Genomic DNA, 21,069 nt, shown 5'->3' with positions numbered 1-21,069 from the left:
TTTACCTCTCAGCCCTCTTACCTTTGGAGAGCTCATGAGTTAAGCAGCCTCCTTTCAGCATTAACAATTCTGTGAACATTTAATTCTGAGCACTCGAAGGGAATATCAGGGCAGGGTTTGTAAAGAGATCAGATTGAATGAGGGTCTCAGTGAACAAAAGTGAGACACAGATACAGAGAGGTTTTGGGATGGATCAAATCAAAGGTTATCAATTTGCACGGCTGCCAACATTACAGAAGTTACAAAGGGGAGTGATCAAGAGAGTGGAATTAGAGCAGCAAATAAATCTTAAACATGTATGCAGCTAAAGGGGATGCTGGGTAAAGATACCACAGTTAGTGCTGATTTCATTCCAGACACACCAGCCAGGGCACACATCCTTGCTGTGTCTACCATATTGATCTCTTTAAGATTTTTGTTCATTTGAAGTGTTTCATGTTTAGATAGTCCAGAGAAGACAGCTTCATTCTCCTAAATTTCTTCTGCCAAGGCAATGCTGCTGTTAGAATTCAAGTCACTATGGCATGTTACTGGCTGCTTCATGGACTGGAACTGGCAATTGAGACTGAAAGGTTACTGTATAAAATATCTTCAACTGTATTGCTAGATTGCCAGACACATGAGGGGCTTTAAGAAAAAGAACTTAAATGATGCGCACTGAGTGTCAGAGCGCCTACTGTTGTGGGGATATTCTGTTCAGATACAATCTATTGGTAATTGTTAGAATTGACTTATCCTGGCTCCAGAGAAGTGGGCAGAGCATTATAACGGTCATCGAAGATGGTAACAAATTTCCCAGAGGTTACAAATCGTAAATGACAGAGTAGGCATGAGTTCTGCTGGTAAGGTGTATACGTTTATTCAAAATGGCTCCAATTTACTTTCAGAAACAAGTGAGAGAAAAGCACATTACTGAGGTCTTTGCATTAGTCCAAATTTAGGCATTCAGGAGAGCTGAAGGGAGAGCTGGTGTGGGGAGTTGTAGTAATGATAGGGAAAACTTGTTTCACAGAGAGAGAGAGTTCACAGATGGAAAACTCAGCTTTAACATCACATCAACTGCAGAGTCGTCCAATTCTGCAGGTCCTGATCCTTATCAGTAATATAAAAGGGGAAAGCAGCATTCCTAGCTCAGAGAAATCATTCCCATGTCAGGCATGTTGTTGAATATTTAACCAGTCATGTGATCTGGGAAGACACCAATGTAACTGGACCAGGGCGAAGCTGTGTAAATGTGGGGACTGTGGGAAGAAATTTAATTACCCCTCCCAGTGGGACACTCACTGACACATTCACACTGGGGAGAGGCTGTTCACCTGCCTCACGTATGGGAAGGGATTTACTCGATCTTACAATCTGCTGAGACACCAGAGGGTGCACAATGGATTTAGATCCTTCACCTGCTCCATGTGTGGGAAAGGATTCACTCAGTCCTCTGATCTGCTGAAACACCAGCGAGCTCACTCTGGAGAATGACCATTCACTTGCTCCCAATGTGGGGAGAGATTCACTCAAATGCACCACCTGCTGAGACCCCAGTGAGCCCACACAGGGGAGAGACCATTCAGATGGTCACTGTGGGAGAGGGGATTCAGTGATTCATCCTGACCCCCTGAGACCCCAGTGAGCCCACACAGGGGAGAGACCATTCAGATGGTCACTGTGGGAGAGGGGATTCAGTGATTCATCCTGACCCCCTGAGACCCCAGTGAGCCCACACAGGGGAGAGGCCATTCAGATGGTCAGTGTATGAGAGGGGATTCAGTGTTTCATCCTGACTCCCTGAGACACCAGCGGGTTCACACTGGGTAGGAGCTGTTTCCCTCTCTGTGTGACAAGGGATTTGCTGAGACTCAACATGACTGAGAGCCCAGTGAGTGTACACAGGGAAGTGGTCATCCCCCTGCTCCGTGTGGTGTAGAGTTCACACATCACTGCAGGACTCTGATTCTGCAGTTACTGTCCATCAGAGTCAGGAGTGGACCTTGTACATGATGACACTGCTGGAGTATTGACGTTGTTGTTGTTAACCACATTAACTGGGCTGGAGTTGACTGAATTTATATTGTCACTTTCTGAACCTCAGGATGCCTCTCTGGGCAGTAGGTCACCACAAACAGCAATGTGACAAGGAGTAGGGTTCATCTGTATTGATTTAAATTGTGATCATAGCACTGCTGTCTCACAGCACCAGGTAAAAGGTTAGAGTCCAGCTTTGGTCAACGGCCTATGTGGGGTATCCACATTCTCCCCATAATAGTGTGGGTCCCCTCCATGTGCGCTGGTTTTCTCCCACAATTCAAAGATATGCAGGTTAGGTGGATCGGTCGTCATAAATTGTCCACAGTGTTCAGAATTTGCAGACTAAGTGAATCAGCCATGGGAAATGCAGTGTTACAGGGATGGAGTGCTCTGGGCGGGATGTTCTTCAGATGGTTGGTGGGATTTGATGGACCAATTCTCTCCTTCCACACTGTAGGGATTATATTCTATGATTGAGGATAAAGAATATTCTCAGGGTCGCCTTGGAGGAGGGGCATGTGGAGTGTATCAATGCTCTCTATGCCATTAGATAGAGGTGGGCACCGCAGAGGATACAGTGCTTTATCTTCACCACCACCGCCACCCCCTCAACCCCAACTCTACTTTGATTTAGCCCCTTCCCACTGTGTCACTTGTAATGGTTTGCTTTGCCCATAATGGGCTTTGTTTGGAAATATTCAACTGATGACACTGGTGTGCTCCTGCTGGTGATTGTACGTTAACAAAAACAAAATAATGGAATAATGATGTTGATGGTGGGAAGGTTGCTCAGCTGTGTGAGATAACACTTCTGGGTAGGAGAAATGGGAGAAAAATGCGTCACAGCTCACAGAACGAGAACTGAAAGTAGTTAAATCAAACCAAAGGTTCAGAGAGGGAAGGAATATTTCCCTGGAGTTTGAGTAACTGAAAAGTGATGGGGTCCGGGAGTAGACAGGATTTTGTTAAAAGGGCATTTGAAATTTTAAAAGCTGTTATAAGCAGATAGTTTCGATTCTTTAATTTTATTTATTGTGGAATAAACTTGTACGTTAAAAAAAAACAAATTCACAAACCTGGCGTTAAAGACAAATGTTAAATAAAATCCATCAAACCATCCCTCACTGAAAACTAAGGTGGAAGTGCAATCTCCTGCAGAATCCCTGCCCTGACTATTTCTTCCTACCTGGGGCCCATGACTATATACATACCTGGGAGATAGCAGCAGGAGAAGGCCATTCGGCCTTTGAATCTGGCTCCACCATTCAATGGGAAACAGCTGACCATCCAGCTCAGTCTTCTGTTCTTGCTGTGTTCCAATCCGCTTTCATGACTTTACCTTGAAGAACTATATTTCAGTCTTCTTTGGGCTTCACTGCCTTTTATACCAGCGATGCTGCTGTGTTATTACGTGGGTGTAGGCAGGGGTAATGTGATGGTGCTCTTCCTGGAGGACACACTCAGCGTCCCTCATCATCCTGCAGTAACATCAACCGGGGTTCAGCAACTAGAGATCGAACCCATTTCCAGGATATGGGCATCACTGGCTCAGCCAGCATTTATACCCCATCATTGGGGATGAGAAGGTGGTAGTGAGCTGCTGTCTTGAACCATTCACAGTCCATTTGGTGCAGATAGACCGACAATGCTGGGAGGGAGAGTGTTGCAGGATTTTGTCTGAGTGATTCTCCATCTTTGGTTCTTCAAATGCTGGTTAACTAAATCACGATCTGCACATGATTTTGAGATTTCAGCCTGCAAATCTTCACCATCTAGCACCCTGTGTAAAGGAATATGCACAGATTAGAAATTCAGAACAGACAATTCTAGTTTCTCTGGAATACCTTTTTCCCCTTTCTTCCCCCAAAGCTGTTACCCTCCAGCCCACTTACTCTCTCCTACCGTTCTGACTCTGCTGCCCCTAATGTACACCCTCCTCATTCTCATGGAGTTACTGTTAACAGATCCATGCCACCACTTCCCGTCCCTGGTTCGACTCTGCACCCTTTCTGGGTTCACTTCCTTTCCCTTCAGTTGCTGAAAGTCAATAATGAAACAGCAGAATGAAACAAACGGAAACAGAAAGGGAGGTGGCAGATCCTGGACAGAAGAGGAACCTTCAGTCTGGGAGAATGGGTCAGATTATTCCTTGTTTCCCATTAGTTTATTCCCAGCATTACAACGAACTGGGGATGGAGAGTGGTCCCACGAGGGTGGGGTGACACTTTGACCCCCCAACTGATCAATACTACAAGCAGATACGTCCCTCCTCTAGCCAATCACAGTGTGAAATACTTTCCACTAATTACCCCAAAACATGTGCGCCAAAACCCGCCCACATTCTGTACATATACAGTGCCGTGTTTCCCAATACACCTGTGGTCCCTGCCTCAGGAATTATGGAAGTTGCAGTCCCCATGAAGTCACTGGAGCCTTGTCTCTGGAAAGTGAATGAAACGTGTGGGGTGGAAGGATGTTGTTTATAGGATCCCCATTCAGACAGACAGGACATATGGCTTGTCACTGGGTTTGACTGAGACATCTGGTTAGACAACCCAATTTCTGACGTAAGGAATATAGATTCAGTCAATTGCGGGGTGGAGGGGTCAATAAGGGGAAGCAGTTTTCGGCAGAGGTGGCTCAGTGGCTAGCACCTCTACCTCACAGCTTCAGAGACCCTGGTTTGATTCAAGCTTTAGGTGACCGTGTGGAGTTTCCACGTTCTCCCAGTGGCTGCATGGTTTTGTTCGGTGTTCCAGTTTCTTCCCAAAGTGCAAAGATGTGCAGGTTAGGTGGATTCGCCATGCTAAACCACAGTGTCCATGCATGTGCAGGTTAAGCCATTAACCATGGGAAATACTGGGAATGGGTGAGTCTGAATTATAGGATTAGTGTGGACTCGATGGATGAATCTGCACTGTAGGGATTCTATTTTATTCTCATGAAGAAGAATGTACCTATCTCGATGTGTTATGAATCTGTGGAATTCCCTATTCAAAACGCAGTGGATGCCAAGACAATGAGCAAATTTAATGGACAGATACAGATTTTTAATTTGCAATGAGCTGAAGGGTGAGAAAGAGAGAGAGAGAGAGAGAGAGAGAGAGAGAGAGAGAGAAAAGGCGGGAAAAGCCAGCTGAGACCGAGGTGAGCTCAATCATCACCGTATTAAATGGTGGAGCTGGTTCGAAAGGCTGCATTGCCTCTCCTGTGCCCAGTGCTTATCTTCTTACGGTAATAACTGGAAAGCGGAATCCAAAACTCACCACCTTCACCAAAGGAGATTTTCGGAAAATGGAGGATAGTCAAGTGGAAAAGTATTCAAAACTGAGATAGCGAGGAAGTGTGTAGAAGATAATGATTTTGCAATTTTAAACTGAGGGGTAACAGTGATTTATAGTTATAGACTGTGTGGTACATTCACACTGTCCAGAATACTCTGTTGTGAATATTTATTCTGTAATTTATTACAAAGCCAAGGTTACTGATAATGAAAACCAAAACACCCAGGAAACATCGCCTCACCTCGTAATCTGACAAAAGACGCGTGATAAATCTGGTTGAATTTAGAACACAGATGGAAAGCGGGAAGATTAAATCCAGTCCCAAGATCCTGTGCTAAAACAAAGAAGACTACAATAGGATGAGGCAGGAGTTGGTAATGTCGACTGGGAGCAAAGACTTTATGGGGGGGATAGTTTACAGACAGTGGAGGAATACCAAAGCAATTTTTCGAAGTGCTCAGCAAAAGTATATATCAGTGAAAAGGAAGGACTGTCGGAAAAGGGGTAAGCTGCCATGGGTGTCTAAGGAAATAAGGGAGTCTATCAAATTGAAATAGAAGGCATACAAATTGGCAATGACCAAGGAGAAATTAGGAGATTAGGTAAACTTCAAAGGTCAACTGAAAGCTTGATGGGATTGGGTATAAATAGTGATGAGTAGCAATGCCCAGGGACAGAATAGCAGTTTACACTGCTAGAGGGAAACCTATTGTTTGGTGAACATATGGCCTCTGTAATTGTTGAAGCATTTAACTGTTACCATAGAGATAATCCTGATCAAGTTCAAAATCACAGCACACTCCAAAAGCTTGTACTTCCAAATAAACCTGTCGGACTATAACCTGGTGTTGTGTGGTTTTTAACTTTGTCCACCCCACCCCAACCCCGGCTCCTCCACATCAGAATCCTGACAGACAGCCCCACTGAAACTGAAGCGCCTGTCAGGTACTTGAGGGAGCCACGGGGGCGTGGGGGGAGGGGTGTGTGGTTTAACCACAGAGTTGAACTGAACTAGACTTTTTAACTGTTGTTGCCATGGAGATAATCCTGAGAGACCGTCTCTATGCAAAGTCACAAATCACAACGGTAGAAGAATGGGAGCCGTACATTGGACCTGATGCTGCCTAAAGGCGTTTTGCACGTAAAATCCCCAGGTAACTACCAAGTCTCATCAATAAATACTCAAAGAAGACCTCTCAGAGTTCTGTACCTAGTTATTCCTATCCAGCAGGGTTCAGAAATATGTGTACACAGCAGTCAGTCTTCACAATGGAGGATACGAAGAACATGTCAGTAATTGATAAGGAGAATGAGGAAGGTGAGGACCTAGATAATAACCATTATCGTGAAAGAGTTAGAGCTGGGCAAGCTAATGGAGCTAAAGGTAAACAAGTCTCATTGCCCTGATGGAATACATCCCAGGATACCAGAGTTCGTGGGAGAAATAGCAAATGCACTTAGTTACAGCATCCTACAGCAGAGACAGGCCCTTTGGCCCAAAATGTCCCATGCCGATCAGAATGTCCATCCACGCTGACCACATTTCCCTGCACTTGGCCCATCTGCTTCTGAAACTTTGCTATCCATGTATTTGTCCAAATGCCTTTTACATGTTATTCGTGTATCCGCCTCAACCACTTCCAATGGCAGCTCATTCCATATGCGTACCACCCTCTGGTGGAAACAGTTGCCCCTTAGCTTCCCTTTTATTCTTTCTCCTCTCACCTTAAACTGATGCCCTCCAGTCCTTGGTTCGCTGGGAAAAAGACTGAGTGCATTCACCTTACCCATGCCTCTCATGATCTTATAAACTTCTATAAAATATTCCCCCTCGGTTTCCTCTGCTCTAAACAAAAAAGCCCTCGCTTGTCCAACCTCTCCCTGTAACTCGGACCCCTGAGCCCTGGCATCATCCTTGTAAATTTCTTCAGCACCTTTTCCAGTTTAATAACTGAAACCTACACTGCATTGGTCACATTTCCAGTGTTTCCCCACGGCACTGGAACTGACGGGACAACGCCAATGGATTACAATCCATGATCGATAATTCACTCCATTACAGCAATCCCATTTTCATAGCTTCGTTTATGATGCAGGAATCCTTTTGTCTTCTCGTTTCATGGTTAATTGCCCTCATACAAATCCAGTGGCTTAATTGTTCCTGGGAAACGTGCCATGATTTTTTAGACATTCAAAAACCAATGAAATCTCTCTCCACAGTCCCCACGCTAACATGGACTTCACTGTCTCAGTACTTTGTCCCCAATCACACTGACATTTGAAATATTTGCCCACGGACAGAATGCACACCTTTCCATCCAAATGAAAAGGTCAATGATATTCAGATCGGCACGGATCAAGTAACTATCCAAACTGAACATGAAGTTCAATTTGAATTTCTCAACTGCAAATCCCCCCTTTCAGTACTGCACAACAGAGAAAACAAAGTGCTGGAAATCCTCAGCAGGTCTGGCAGCGTCTGAAACGCTTACAGATGCAGGAAACATTGCAGCCTTGAAGAAGTGGTTAGATGATCAAACCATGCACGTGCGCTTGATGGCCAGTTATGTAGAAGATGGGGGCATTGTGTTCAACAGTTTTATACCAGAGACTCTGACTCATTTGATTCCATGTTTCTCTGCGATTCCCTCTTTTTCGGAAGCAGGCAGGAGTGGGAAGCAGTGGAGAATGTAAATGATGGGTGACCTTCCTCGTGAGAGGATTCGTGTACAGTAGCAGGGATCCCTTTCTGGAAGGGCCTTGGTGAGACCACACCTGGAGTACTGTGTATACCTTTGTTCCCCTTTCCCAAGGAAGGCTACCCTGGTTATTGACAGAGTAAAGGAGGGTCACCAGCCTGAGTCCTGGGATGTGGAGATAGTTATGGGCTGCAGATGCTGGAAGTCAGAGTCCATACAATGTGGATCTGGGGAAGTGCAGCAGGTCAGGCTGCATCACAGGAGCAGGAAGGTTGATGTTTTGGGTCGGAACTCTTTGTCAGCCCTGATGAATAGTCCTGACCCGAAATGTCACCTTTCCAGCCCCATCGTTTTCATGCTGGTCATCAAGCATCTATTAATTCTAGTCCCACGTTCTGGCACTCAGCGTGTAACCGATATTGTAGTGATCATCTCAACACTTCTTCAAGGCTGCAATGTTTCCTGCATCTGTCACCATTTCGGATGCTGCCCGACCTGCTGAGGATCTCCAGCACTTGTTTTTATTGTGGATTTCCCCCATTTTGCTCAAGCACTTAGAGTCAGAGAGCTGTACAGCTCCATATTTTGCTGACTATAATTCCTGGGATGGTCGGACTGATGGATGAAGAGGGACTCAATCTTCATTTAATCCTCCTTTCCTTTGGCTTTCTGAGCCGCTGACTACCTCACTAATATTCTACCTCCCATTCCCTGTCCTGAATCTGACCCATCTAAGCCTACACTTTAGTTCCCATCCACCTGTTAGACGAGTTTAAACTGCACCAATGGGAGTGGCAAAAGCCTCCACCAGGAGATTTCTCCCAGCTCTGCCCAGGGGTAACCGGTCAGGCTGGTACAGGACCCACCCAGAAACGGTCCCAGTGCCTGAAGAATCTAAACCCTTCTCTGGTTCACCATTTCGCCAGTCACACCTCCAACTGATCTATCCTCTTATTCCTGCTCTCACTAGCCCATGGCACTGTGAGTAAGTCAGACATTATTTTATTTCAGGAGCTACATTTTACTGTATCCCTGATCTCCCTATATCCAGCTTTCAGGATCTCATCCCTTTGTTTAGTGATGTCATTGGTATCGGTTTGTTCCACAACCACTGACTTTACCCTCCAGCTCCAGAATGTCCTGCAGCTGCTCCATGATAATCACGGATCCTGGCACCAGGGAGGTAACGTACCATCCTGGATTCATGTCTGTGGCCACAGAAGTGCCTGCCTGTACCCCTGACCATTGACTCCCCTGTCACTATAACCCTGCCACTGTCTTTCCTCCGGTTCTGTACAGCAGAGCTATCTGTGGTATCATGAACCTGGCTGTTGCTGATTTCCCGAGAAGCCACTCCACGCATTCACCCCCAACAGAATCCCAAGCAGGATTCAGTATCTTTTTGAGAAGTGGATGATCACTGGGGATTCCTGCACTGCCTTCCTGAGCCTTTTATTTGGTTTGATGGTCACCCATTCCCTTCCTGCCTGTGTAACCCTCACCTTGCAGTGTGACGAACTCACTAAATGTGCTGTCCATAACATTCTCAGATGCTCCACAGTGAGTCCACTCATAACTCCAGGTCTGAAAAGCAGTTTCCCAGCAGCTGTAGGTGGGCCCACTTCCTGCACACATAGCCGTCAGGAATACTGAAAGTATCCCTTATTTCCCACATTGTACAAGAGGAGCACACCATGGGTCTGAGGGCTCCTGTCACAACGTCTCTCTAGATTCAGCTAATTACTCCCATTAAGAGAATTTAAAAGAGCTTTCAACCTTCCTTCACTTCAAACATTTCCATTATATATCAAAAGCCCCAATCTTTACTTAAGCTGATACGTTATATTTTAAAAACTTAACAAATACTCTGCAGGTATCACTTACAAATTGGCTGTTCCCATTGGGACCATGTGAATTTCTCAATGGCCTGAACTAAACCAGAGTTTCAGCTTCAACTTCTCCCTGTCTCACCTCCCTCTGTTTTCATCCAACTCCAAAACACACTCATTGAGTCAAGCAACACTCAGTGCAGCGCTGTCATTTTCATTGTCTGCTCACACCTACACTGCCCCCAGCCTCCTGTCCTGTTCCAATGCATCGCAATGGGAGCTCAGGAACTGCATCTCATCTTTCAGCTCAGCCCTTTGTAACCCCAGAGTCAACATGGACCTCAGCAGTTTCTGGATGAACAGACAGTTGTCAGAACCTGGAGCATTCCATCTGAAAATGTGCTGGAATTTGAGTTCACAAAGAATTTTAATGAAAATTTCGAAGGAAGTTGAAAATTAGGAGTTTACAGGTTAACATTATGAAGTGAGTGATTGGGACTAAATCTGACAGTTCCTGCAAAGAGACTATGTATAATCTGGATAAATCTGTGCTCCCACTCAGGCCAAATCGCCCATGGGCGATTCAACCACAAATCTGAACATCTTTCTGCATGTTGCTTCACAAAAGTATTGGAGATATTTTCCCAGAGACAGAACAGACAACCCTTTCTCCTTCCACAGGAAAATGCTAATGATATCCAGATCCTGATGACTCCGCTGAGTGCAGAAATCTGCTTTTTTGAGATCCTGTCCTCAATTATTCTCATTTAATATCCCATAAAAAGAATTCACAAAACAAATCTCAGCCAGTGCAGGATGAATTGGAAAGACAAATATTTCTCTGGTATGTGTCTGATGTGTAAACGCTCGTCTTCAAATCACCCCTCCCCCACCCAGGAAGAGGACATGTCCATGCACCTTACTGTACCGTGCACCCAATAAAAATGGCAGTCATAACCCAGGACCTATCACTGACTGAGGCCCACAGCCGTTTTCCCATTTGCTGGAAACATGGGACCAAGAGTTTCTAATTCAGGACTAACGTCCTGTACAGATGTGTAAATAAAACTTCCCAGTCTAAACTGAATCATTTTCTCCCGGTTTCCGCTGCCACTCCCCCTTCCCAATTTCCGGCTCCTGCACACACCAAGGGCCATTCCGGGTCCAGTGACCCTTCCTCAGAACCGATGGCAGCTGGGAAAATTAGACTCCCTAGAGTGTGGAAACAGGCCATTCGGTCCAACAAATCCACACTGACCCTCCGAAGAGTATCCCACCCAGACTCATTCCACTACTCTATTATTCTAAATTTCTCCTGAACAACACACCTCACCTTCACATCCCTGAACACGACGGGAAATTTAGCTTGGCCAATTCACCTAACCTACACGTCTTTGGACTGCAGGAGATAGAGGTAAAAGAGTAAATAATAGGTGGGATGGAGCGATCCTTCAACAACATGGCAACATTTACTCATTTCCTCTCCCCGACCTTATCTCAGATCCAATCCTCCAACTCAGCACCGGCCTCAAACTGTCCCATCTGTCCATCTTCCTTCCCAATTATTCACTACACCCTCTCACCATTACCCCCACCTGCATTTTCCTATCGCCTTCCCAAATACCTTCCCAACAGCCCTACACACCCATCCTATTATCTGTCCTCTTCCCCACCCTCACATTCCTGAAGTAGTGCTTATGCCCAATATGTCAATTCGCCTGCTCCTTGCATACTGCCTGACGTGCTGTGCACATTCAGCGGGACACTTTAACACAAATTGGAAGAACATCACCTCATCTTGTACCTGGGGACCCTTCAGCCCTCTGGCCTCAATATTGGATTCCATAATTTTAAGTCCTAAGTCTCCTACGTACGAGTGTCCTAGCCCCCATCCCATAGACCAGGCCCTGTTATTACATCGCCTGCAATTACAACTACTTATGGTTCGTCACTAACAGTCTCCATAAACAGCTATTCACCCTCCCCCAGCCAGATCGTTATCCACTCCTTTGTCCATCGCGTTCTTTGGAATCGATCACCACCTATCATTTACTCTTTAACCCCTACCTTCTGCATATAAACCGACATTGTTTCTCAGGAACATCAGTTCTGACGAAGGGTCATTGGATCAGAAATGTTAATTTTGACTTCTCTTCACAGGTGCTGCCAGACCTGCTGAGCATTTTCAGGATCTTCCAGTTGTTTCTGATTTACAGCATCCGCAATTCCTTTGGTTTTCATTTACTGGGAGTTTGTAATTCAGGTCTAGCAGCCTACATAGTGTGTTTATCAACCCACTCAGTACACAAACTCATTTTCTCTCCCAGTCTCTGCTGTCTCTCCCGTCTCTCCCACTCCCTTCACACTCACTGAGTCCCCCCCTCACAGTGACATTGCACCTGCACAGCTCATGGTCACGTGTTGGCCTGCTGGCCACACCCCTCATTCAGTCCCATTGGCGGGAGGATTACACCAACTCCCCTATTGGTCTGAAGCTGCCATCAATCAGCCAGGTCCCATTGTGACTTGAGTGGTAGGAGGTTGAGGGGTGACCTCAGAGGTTTATAAAATCATGAGGGGCGTGGATGGGATACAGAGACAAGGTCTTTTCCCTGGGGTTAGGAAGTCCAGAACGAGGGGGCATAGGTTTAAGGTGAGGGGAGAATGATATAAAAGAGACACAAGGGGCAACTTTTTTCATGTGCGTATATGGAATCTACTGTCAGGGAAGTGGTGACAGCTGGTATAGTTCCACCATTTGAAAGTCAGCTGGATGGGTATATGAATAGGAAGGGCGTAGTGTGATATGGGCCAACTGCTCTCACATAGGACTAGATTAGGTTGGGATATCTGGTTGGTGTGGACTAGTTTGACGAAAGGGTCTGTTTCTTTGCTGTACATGACTGTGGCTCTGCCCTGGGATGAGATTCATCATTCAGTGAATGGGGCAGTATCACAGAGCACAGGGGCTGGGGGCTATTCAGCCCATTGGGGCTGTTATTTCTTCCTCTGGAGATGCTGCCAATCTGCCCTTTCTCCACTCCCATTTACCAGTAGCCCTCCACATTTATCCTCAAATAGTTAAATTCCAAATCTGTTTTGACAATAACAAAAGTTGCATCCAGCTGTGGTTCAAACTGTTCCAGATGCTCAGAACCTACTGAATAAAATCACCTTCACATTTTTAAGCTGCATTATTTGCCAATTACCTGAAAGTAGTTACTAAAAATTGTGACAATAATTTCTCTCAGTGTCTCTGTAAATTAAATATCCTGGAAACAAATCTGTTTCTGGTTGAAACCACTGCTTAACCTTCTCAGCTCCAAGGAGAATTGTCAGGTCTTTTGTTAACTCTCCATAAAAGAGAAATCTATTTTAATTTGAATTTATTAGTGTCATAGAGATTCACAGCACAGAAACAGACACTTCGGTCCAACTCATCAATGCCGCCCAGATATCCTAAATTAATCTTGTCCCATTTGCCAACACTTTGCCCATATCCTTCTAAGTTTCCTAAACACGTACCCAATCAGATGCCTTTTAAATGTAATCGTACCAGCCTCCACACTTCCTCAGGCAGCTCATTCCATACACGTACCATATTCAGCTTGAAAACTTTGCTCTTTAGATGACATTTAAATCTTTTCCCTCACACCTCCCGTCTGTGCTCTCTGGTTTTGGACTCCCCTAACCTGGGAATAAGACCCTAGCTGTTCACCCTATCCATGTCCTTCACGATTTATCAACCTCGAAGGTCACCTCTCAGCACCCGATGCTCCAGTGAAAACAGCCCGAGCCTATTCAGCCTCTCTGTATGGGTCAAACCCACAACCCTGGAAACATCTTTGCACATCTTTTCTGAATCCTTTCAAGTTTTATAATATCATTCCGATAGCAGGGAGACCAGGACTGAAAGCAGAATTCCAGAAATGGCTGAATCAATGTCCTGTACAGCTGCAAAATAATGTCGCAACTCCTATACATAATGCACAGACCAATAAAGGCAAGTTAACCAAACGTCTTCTTCACCACCCTGCCTATTCCACTTTCAAAGAACTATGAACCTGCACCTCAACATCTCTTTGTTCAGCAACACTCCCCAGGCCCTTCCCATTAAATGTATAAGTCCCGCCCTGATTTGTTTTTCCAAAATGCAGCATCTCACATTTATCTGAATTCCACTCCATCTGCCACTCCTCAGCCCAGTTGATTGAAGTCTCATTGTTCTCTGAGGTAACTTTCTTCCCTGTCCACTGCATCTCCAATTTTGGTGTCTATGTAAAGTCACTAATCATAGCTCCTAAATTCACATAGAAATCATTTATATAAATGATGAAAAGCAGTGGACCCAACACCAATTCTTACACCATATTGCTCATCACAGGCCTCCAGTCCGAAAAGCAAACCTTCACCACTATCCTCTGTCTCCAATTTACCAGCCAATTTTCTAAAATTTGTTAACCAGTCTGTTATGTTTAACTTGTTGAACATCTTTCTGAAGACCAAGTTAGTGATTTCCATGCACAAAGCCATGCTGACTATCCCTAATTATTTCTTGCCTTTCCAAAACATCCAAATCCTGTCAGTGAGAAGCCCTTCCAACAACTTGCCTGACTTTAGGTTCACTGGTGTATTGTTCCCTGGACTTTCCTCACCACCTTTCTCAAATAATGGCGCCCGTCTTACAACACCTCACCTGTGGCTATTGGTGATACAAATATCTCAGCGAGGGGCCCGGCAATCACTTCCCTAACTTTCCACAAAGTTCTGGGACACACCTGATCAGGTCCCAGGGATTTATTCAGCTTTATGTATTATAAGATATCCAGTACCTCATTCTCTGTAATATGGACACTTTTCAAGTTATCACTATTTATTTTTCCAAACTGTCTCACTTCCACATCCTCTAAGTAAAAGCTGACATGAAATCCTCCCACCTCCGATGGTTCCACAGACAGCCTTGCTGACCTTTCAGGGTCCCTAATCTCTGCCTGGTTACTTACTTCCAGTGTGGAAACAGGCCCTTCGGCCCAACAAATCCACACCGCCCCGCCGAAGCGCACCCACCCATACCCCTACATCTACATCTACATCTACATCTACATCGACATCGACCCCTTACCTAACACTACGGGCAATTTAGCATGGCCAATTCACCTGACCTGCACATCTTTGGACTGTGGGAGGAAACCGGAGCACCCGGAGGAAACCCACGCAGACACGGGGAGAACGTGCAAACTCCACACAGTCAGTCGCCTGAATTGAACCCGGGTCTCCGGCGCTGTGAGGCAGCAGTGCTAACCACTGTTCCACCGTGCCGCCCACTCTTTTGTTACTCTTTTGTCCTAGGTGTATTTGTCGAATCTCTTTGGGTTCTCCCTTAAACCTATTTCCCAAAGCTATCTCATGTCCCCTTTTAGCCCTCATGGTTTCCCCCGACTATACTTCTACTGCCCTTTTACTCCTGAAGGGATTCCCGCAAACCCAGCTGTCTGTTCCTGCCATATCCCTCCTTCATTTTCTTGACCAGGCCCTCAATTTCTCTCGACAGGCAGCATTCCTTACACCTCCCAGCCTTGGCCTTAACAGGAACATACTGTCTGTGTACTCTCGTTGTTGCGGGCCTATGGATGCAATGGCAGATGAGGACAGAGAAGCAATCATTATTAGTAAAGAGGTGGTGTTGGGAAAGGTAGCAGCCTAAAGGTAGATGGGTCGTCTGGCCCTGATGGAGTGCATCCCAGGGGACTATAACAGATGGCAGCGGCTAAATAGCAAACGCACTCGTGATAATTCACTAAAATGTGCTGGACTCTGGGACGGTTCTGACAGATTAGATAGCTGCAAATGTGATGCCAACATTTTAAAATGGACCTGTTAGCATAACTTCTGTAATGGGGGAAATGCCTGATCTCTCAAGGAAGAAATAGTGAGCTATCTGGATAGAAATTGTCTCAGAGCAGACAGCATCGATTAATGAAAGGTAGACAACACTAAGCTGAGTGGTAGAACAATGTGTGTAGAGGCCAATGTAAGTCTGCAGAGGGATACGGATAGGTTAAGTGATTGGGTAAGGGTCGAAAAGATGGAGGACAATGTTGGGAAATGTGAGGTCATCCATTTTGGTCGGACTAACAGCTAACTGATGAAATGGTAAAACCTTGCAGCAAGCTGCTGTACAGAGGGAGCTGGGTTTCCTTGTGCATGAATCACAGGAAGTTGGTTGGCAGGTGCAGCAGGTAAATAAGGCAGTGAAGGGAATATTGTCCTTCATTGCTAGAGGGATGGTTATGCTGCAGATGTACAGGGTGTTGGATAGGCCACACCTGGAGTACTGTGTACAGGTTTGGTCTCCTTACTTCAGGAAGGATGTACTGGCACTGGAGAGGGTGCAGTGGAGGATCACTAGTTTGAGTCAGGATTTCAGAGGGTTGGCGTATGCGGAGAGATTGAGAAAACTAGTTCTATACTCATTGGAATTTCGAAGTATGGGGGGTTGGATAGGAAAAGAAAATGAAATTATGAAGGGATGTAATTTCCACTGGGGACAGAGCAAACTAGGGAGCAGAGAGTCAAAATAAGGGGATATCAGATTTAGGACTGAGTTCAGGATGGACTTCTTCAGATAAATCTGTGAATCTATGGAATTTGGTGCTAAGTGCAGCAGTTGACGTTATCAACTTGACAATCGTTAGGTCAAAAGGTAGATTTATGAACAGGAAAGGAATTGAGGGTTATGGTGAGAGAACAGGAAAGTGAAGCTGAGGCCATGAAAAGATCAGCCCTGATCTTATTGAATGGCAGAGCAGACTTGAGGGGCCAGGTAGCCGACTCCTGCTCCTCTTCCTTCTGTTCTTGAGTTCCCACTTTCCAGCTGTCCCTTTACCTGGGAATAGCAAAGAAATATTGAAAGTTCTCGCCTTGTACCGTCAAAATTCGCCTTTGTCCAATTTAGAACACCGTTTAGATCTGGTTTATTGTTTTCTGTAACTATTCTAAAACTAGTAGAATTATCAGAGAATCCTGAGAGTGTGGAAGCAGGCCATTCGGCCCATCACATCCACCCTGACCCTCAAAGCCTCCTACCTTAAACCTGTAATGCTGCATTTCCCATGGCTAATCCACCTCGCCTGCACATCCCTGAACAATATGGGTAATTCAGCCTGGGGTAATTCAATCAGAGTTTGGCGTTACAATGACTGAGATTCCTATCTGAATAACCACCTGTAGTATCCTGTAATACAAGTTTATAAAATCTGTCACTGTCAGGTCAGGTTAGAAACTCACACCATCCCCTCCTCCTGGTCCAGGATGACCGTACACATTACCCCTTGTGGAGACAAGTAGTCAGTTCAGCGGGAAATCTATGTGGGTTTCTATGAGTTTCCACCTTGGGAGTTCATGTGACTGAACAAGGCAGATCTTTGACACATGGGACAGAATGTTCCAAGAGTCAGTGAGATGCGGACAGCAGGATTTTCTTCCTTTTCTTTCCTTCCGTGCTGCCACTGTGCCTCATCAATAAGACATGGGGGGTGAAAGTCTCATGCAACTCGATAGGCAAGTTGTCTCCATTCTGACCAATGGGCAGCAAGATCCTCCCAATCACTCCAAAGAGTCTCTCTGAAAAGACAGCAACTCAGCATGCTTCCCACTGTCCGGTGCTCCCTGGAAAGATTTAGAAGTATGAGGGGGGAATCTCCTAGAAAATGTAGAACAGTAAACTTCCAAAAGGATTATAAACAGTTTACAGAGAGGGATTCGGAGAAGTGGACAAGTTGGTAAATGGAACATAACTTGGGATAATGTGAAGTTGTTCATTTTGGAGGAGGTAATAAAAGAACATAGGACTATTTAAATGATGGAAACTGTAGAAACCTGCAACACAAAAGGGACCAGGGGGTAACTGCAGCAAACACAGAAAGCTAGCACACAGTTACAACAGGTCATCAGGAAGGGGAATGGATTATTATTCCTGATTTCAGGGGATTTGCAGTATAAGAGTTTGCAGTATATACCTGAGAGCCACTTTATATAGTACGAGTGAGACCACATATGGAGTAATGAGAGAAATTTTGGTCCCTTTATTTAAGGAAATACATCACTTCATCGGAAGCATTCAGAGAAGATTGACTGGGATGATCCCTGGTTTGCAGGGACTATCTTTTAAGAAAAGGCTGAACAAGTTGGGACTTGACTCATTGGATTTGGGGGAGAATGAGAGGGGATCTTGTTGAAACATATAGGCTTATTAAGGGGTATGACAGGGTAAATACTGAGAGGATGTGTCCCATCATGAGAGAACCTGGAACCAGACTCTGGGTCAGTTGCAGAATCAAGGGTTCTGTTTTAGATTTGTCAACTTTAATGTAACAGAGACATGGGTAAGGTGTTTCAGTAGCAATGGAGCTGGGGTGAGGTGGAGAATAGCAACATTTTAGAGATTGAATTCCTGGTGTTTGCAACTGTGTAGATGTCTGATCAGAAGGTCACCTTGGGCTCAGAATATGAGAGCAATATTGTGAAGTTCTGCCTCAAGCATTTCCCAGTAAGAGTGAGGGGCTCAGCAGTAAGGGAAAGGAATTTGTAATAGCAACTGAAGGCAATGGGTTTAACCATTGAAGTGTTTCATTGGAGGAAATTGCAGCCAATCGAGTTGTAGGCGTGTGGTAAGCAGTTTAATGAATGGGTAACAGTGGAGCAATGGAGAGGGATGATCGGGAGAGAGAGCTGGGCATTGTCAGTGTACATGGGAAACCAATACGATGTCACCTCCTGGCAGTGTGTAGGTGAGATACAGGGGGGGGACAAAGATAGATCCTGGATGGACACCACATATGAGGAATTCAGAAAGGAAAGGGAGAGTGGAGATGGAGCAGGATTTTCCAATAACCGTGAGGTCAAATATTAGTTCTTAGCAGAATTGGAGAGAAGTACATAACAAGAAAAGACAGACAGAACAAGGAACAGTATTTGTGAATTGGTGAGGGGGAGTGATGAGGAGGAGTCCGACTCCAAAACTGGTATTTCTACATCTGTGACATCACCCAACTCCACCCTGGTCTCAGGTCATTTACTGAAACACTCGTCCATCCCTGTGTCATCTCCAGACTTCATTATCCAAACACACTCCTGGCCAGCCTCCCACACTCAACTTACATGTAATCTCAAGAGTATCTAAAACCCTACTGCCCAAGTGCTCACTTGTACCAAAACTTGTTGATCCATCAAAAGGCTCCTATTAACAAGCAACAATTTAAAATTCTCTCCCTTGATGTAATTCCTGGCTGTGAACATCCCTGTCTCCCTGCACCACACAACCTGAGAGACCTTGACAACTGATTTTCTTTCAGACTCCCAAATATGCATTTATTCATTGCTTCACCGGTCTGGCTGTTTCGACCCGGTCAAGGGAACACAGTCTGGAATTCGCACCCTGACCCTCTCAGACTTGCTTTCCTCCTTTAAGGTATTCCTGAAAACCTGCTTATTTGGCAATACTTTTGATCACCTGACCCAATATCCCCATCAGAATGGGGATATGTCAGAAATTCTCAATTTCTGTGAAATTATAAAAATGATAAAAATACAAACCATGGTTGATTTGCACACACATTGTCAACTCTTCACTGTCGCTGAGTGAAGAATCTGTAACATCTCTTACCCAAGTTAGTTGTGGGAGCACATTCACCACACCAACTGCAGCTGTACAAGGAAGTCAAACATCACGCTCTCCACAGGCAATGGGACTCTGGCATTAATCACTGGGGTCTCTGGAGAGAGAAACACATCGTTGATATTTCAGGGAGTGCTAAATGCATTACAGGAAGTGAGAATGTTGCAGAATTTGATGGTCAGAAATGGAAGGAAAATGCACTCTTTTGTTGAAAAAAAGAATGATTCACTGTCAAAGATAATGTGGAAAATTTAGTCCGTTGAGAGAGCAGCACATTGTCAGGGGTTGGGCAGCAGAGGAAAATTAACTTACAAAAGGTCTGTGAAAGTAACAGTAAAAAACACTAAACAAGCCAAACAGCCTGTGCCCAAAGACTTTAACTCCCGTTCCCGCTCCACCAAAGATATGCAGGTCCTGGGCCACCTCCACCGCCAAATCCCAGGCATCTGATGCCTGGACGAAGAACGCCTCATCATCTGTGTTCAGATCCTCCAACCACATGGGATCAATGTGGATTTCACCAGTTTCCTCATTTCCACTCCACCCAACTTATCCCAGATCCAGCCTTCCAACTCGGCACTGCCCTTTTGACCTGTCCTACGTTTCAATAATCCTTCCCACCAATCGGCTGCTGCCTGACATGCTGTGCTTTTCTAGCATCACACTGTTTGACATTGAAAACATCCTGACTCTGACACTGTGTAAATCCTGCCCTATCACTCCCTGCCAAGGAAGGCTGCGCATGCGTCCCCCTACAGCTTGCCCCTCTCAAAGTTGGCAGCCACACACGTGTCCCGTGGATCACTGCCCCCAATAAAGATGGCGGCGATCACTCACACCTTTCACCATTTGAAGCATTTTGCCATTTGCCACAAACACAGGCCTGGGATTTTCAAATTTGTGTTTTCCAATGTGCACTAAGTTCTGTAAAACGTCTCAGCACGTTCCATTAAAATTTCCTTCTCTTCCTGGTTAATATGTCTTTCCTTAACCATGCCCTGCAACTTTACACATTTCCAATGCCTTGGTCACAACATCACAGTGCTGCCAGTGAAGCTTATCACGTGGTATCACTTTATTCCTGATGAAGGGCTTTTGCCCGAAACGTCGATTTCGCTGCTCCTTGGATGCTGCCTGAACTGCTGTGCTCTTCCAGCACTACTAATCCAGAAGCTTATCACGTGGTTGAGTGTAGCCACGCCCCTCATTCACTCAGACCAACCGGCACTACCTTGTCTTCCAGCCCCGTCCCCATCCTCTTATTGGTCCTGCACTGAGATCAATCACCAGAGGCCCTTTGTGGGCTGGAGCATGCTCAGTGCTTCCTGCTTTTGCTGCTGTTCATCAGGTATAAGAGAGCGCGGCATTCCTGTTTCTCATAATGTCAGACATTAACAACAACGACTGCATTGTATGGAGCCTTTCACACCGACAAATCTCCTGAAGTGGTTCACGAATGCTGGAAACGTTGATTTACGAGAACAATTTTAAGATACATCTTTGAGGAGTACAGAGGGGGTTGGGAAGGATATTGAAGACGTTTTTAGATCAGACAAACC

The 21,069-nt window shown here is 45.3% G+C and overlaps 1 long non-coding RNA gene across 2 annotated transcripts in view; it reads right to left on the bottom strand.

Moving 5' to 3' along the window:
- LOC140489138 (uncharacterized) overlaps positions 1–21,069 on the bottom strand; it is a 39,235-nt gene that overhangs the window by 11,288 nt on the left and 6,878 nt on the right. For both annotated transcript variants that reach the window (XR_011963084.1, XR_011963083.1), the window contains exons 3-4: positions 19,499–19,607; positions 3,234–3,802 (exon numbers count right to left, since the gene is read on the bottom strand). This is a non-coding gene — a long non-coding RNA (uncharacterized lncRNA). The remainder of the gene's footprint in view (positions 1–3,233; positions 3,803–19,498; positions 19,608–21,069) is intronic.

The sequence above is a fragment of the Chiloscyllium punctatum genome, chromosome 18 (genome assembly GCF_047496795.1).
Source record: "Chiloscyllium punctatum isolate Juve2018m chromosome 18, sChiPun1.3, whole genome shotgun sequence".
Lineage (NCBI taxonomy): Eukaryota > Metazoa > Chordata > Chondrichthyes > Orectolobiformes > Hemiscylliidae > Chiloscyllium > Chiloscyllium punctatum.
This window is presented reverse-complemented; position numbering and strand designations above follow the sequence as displayed.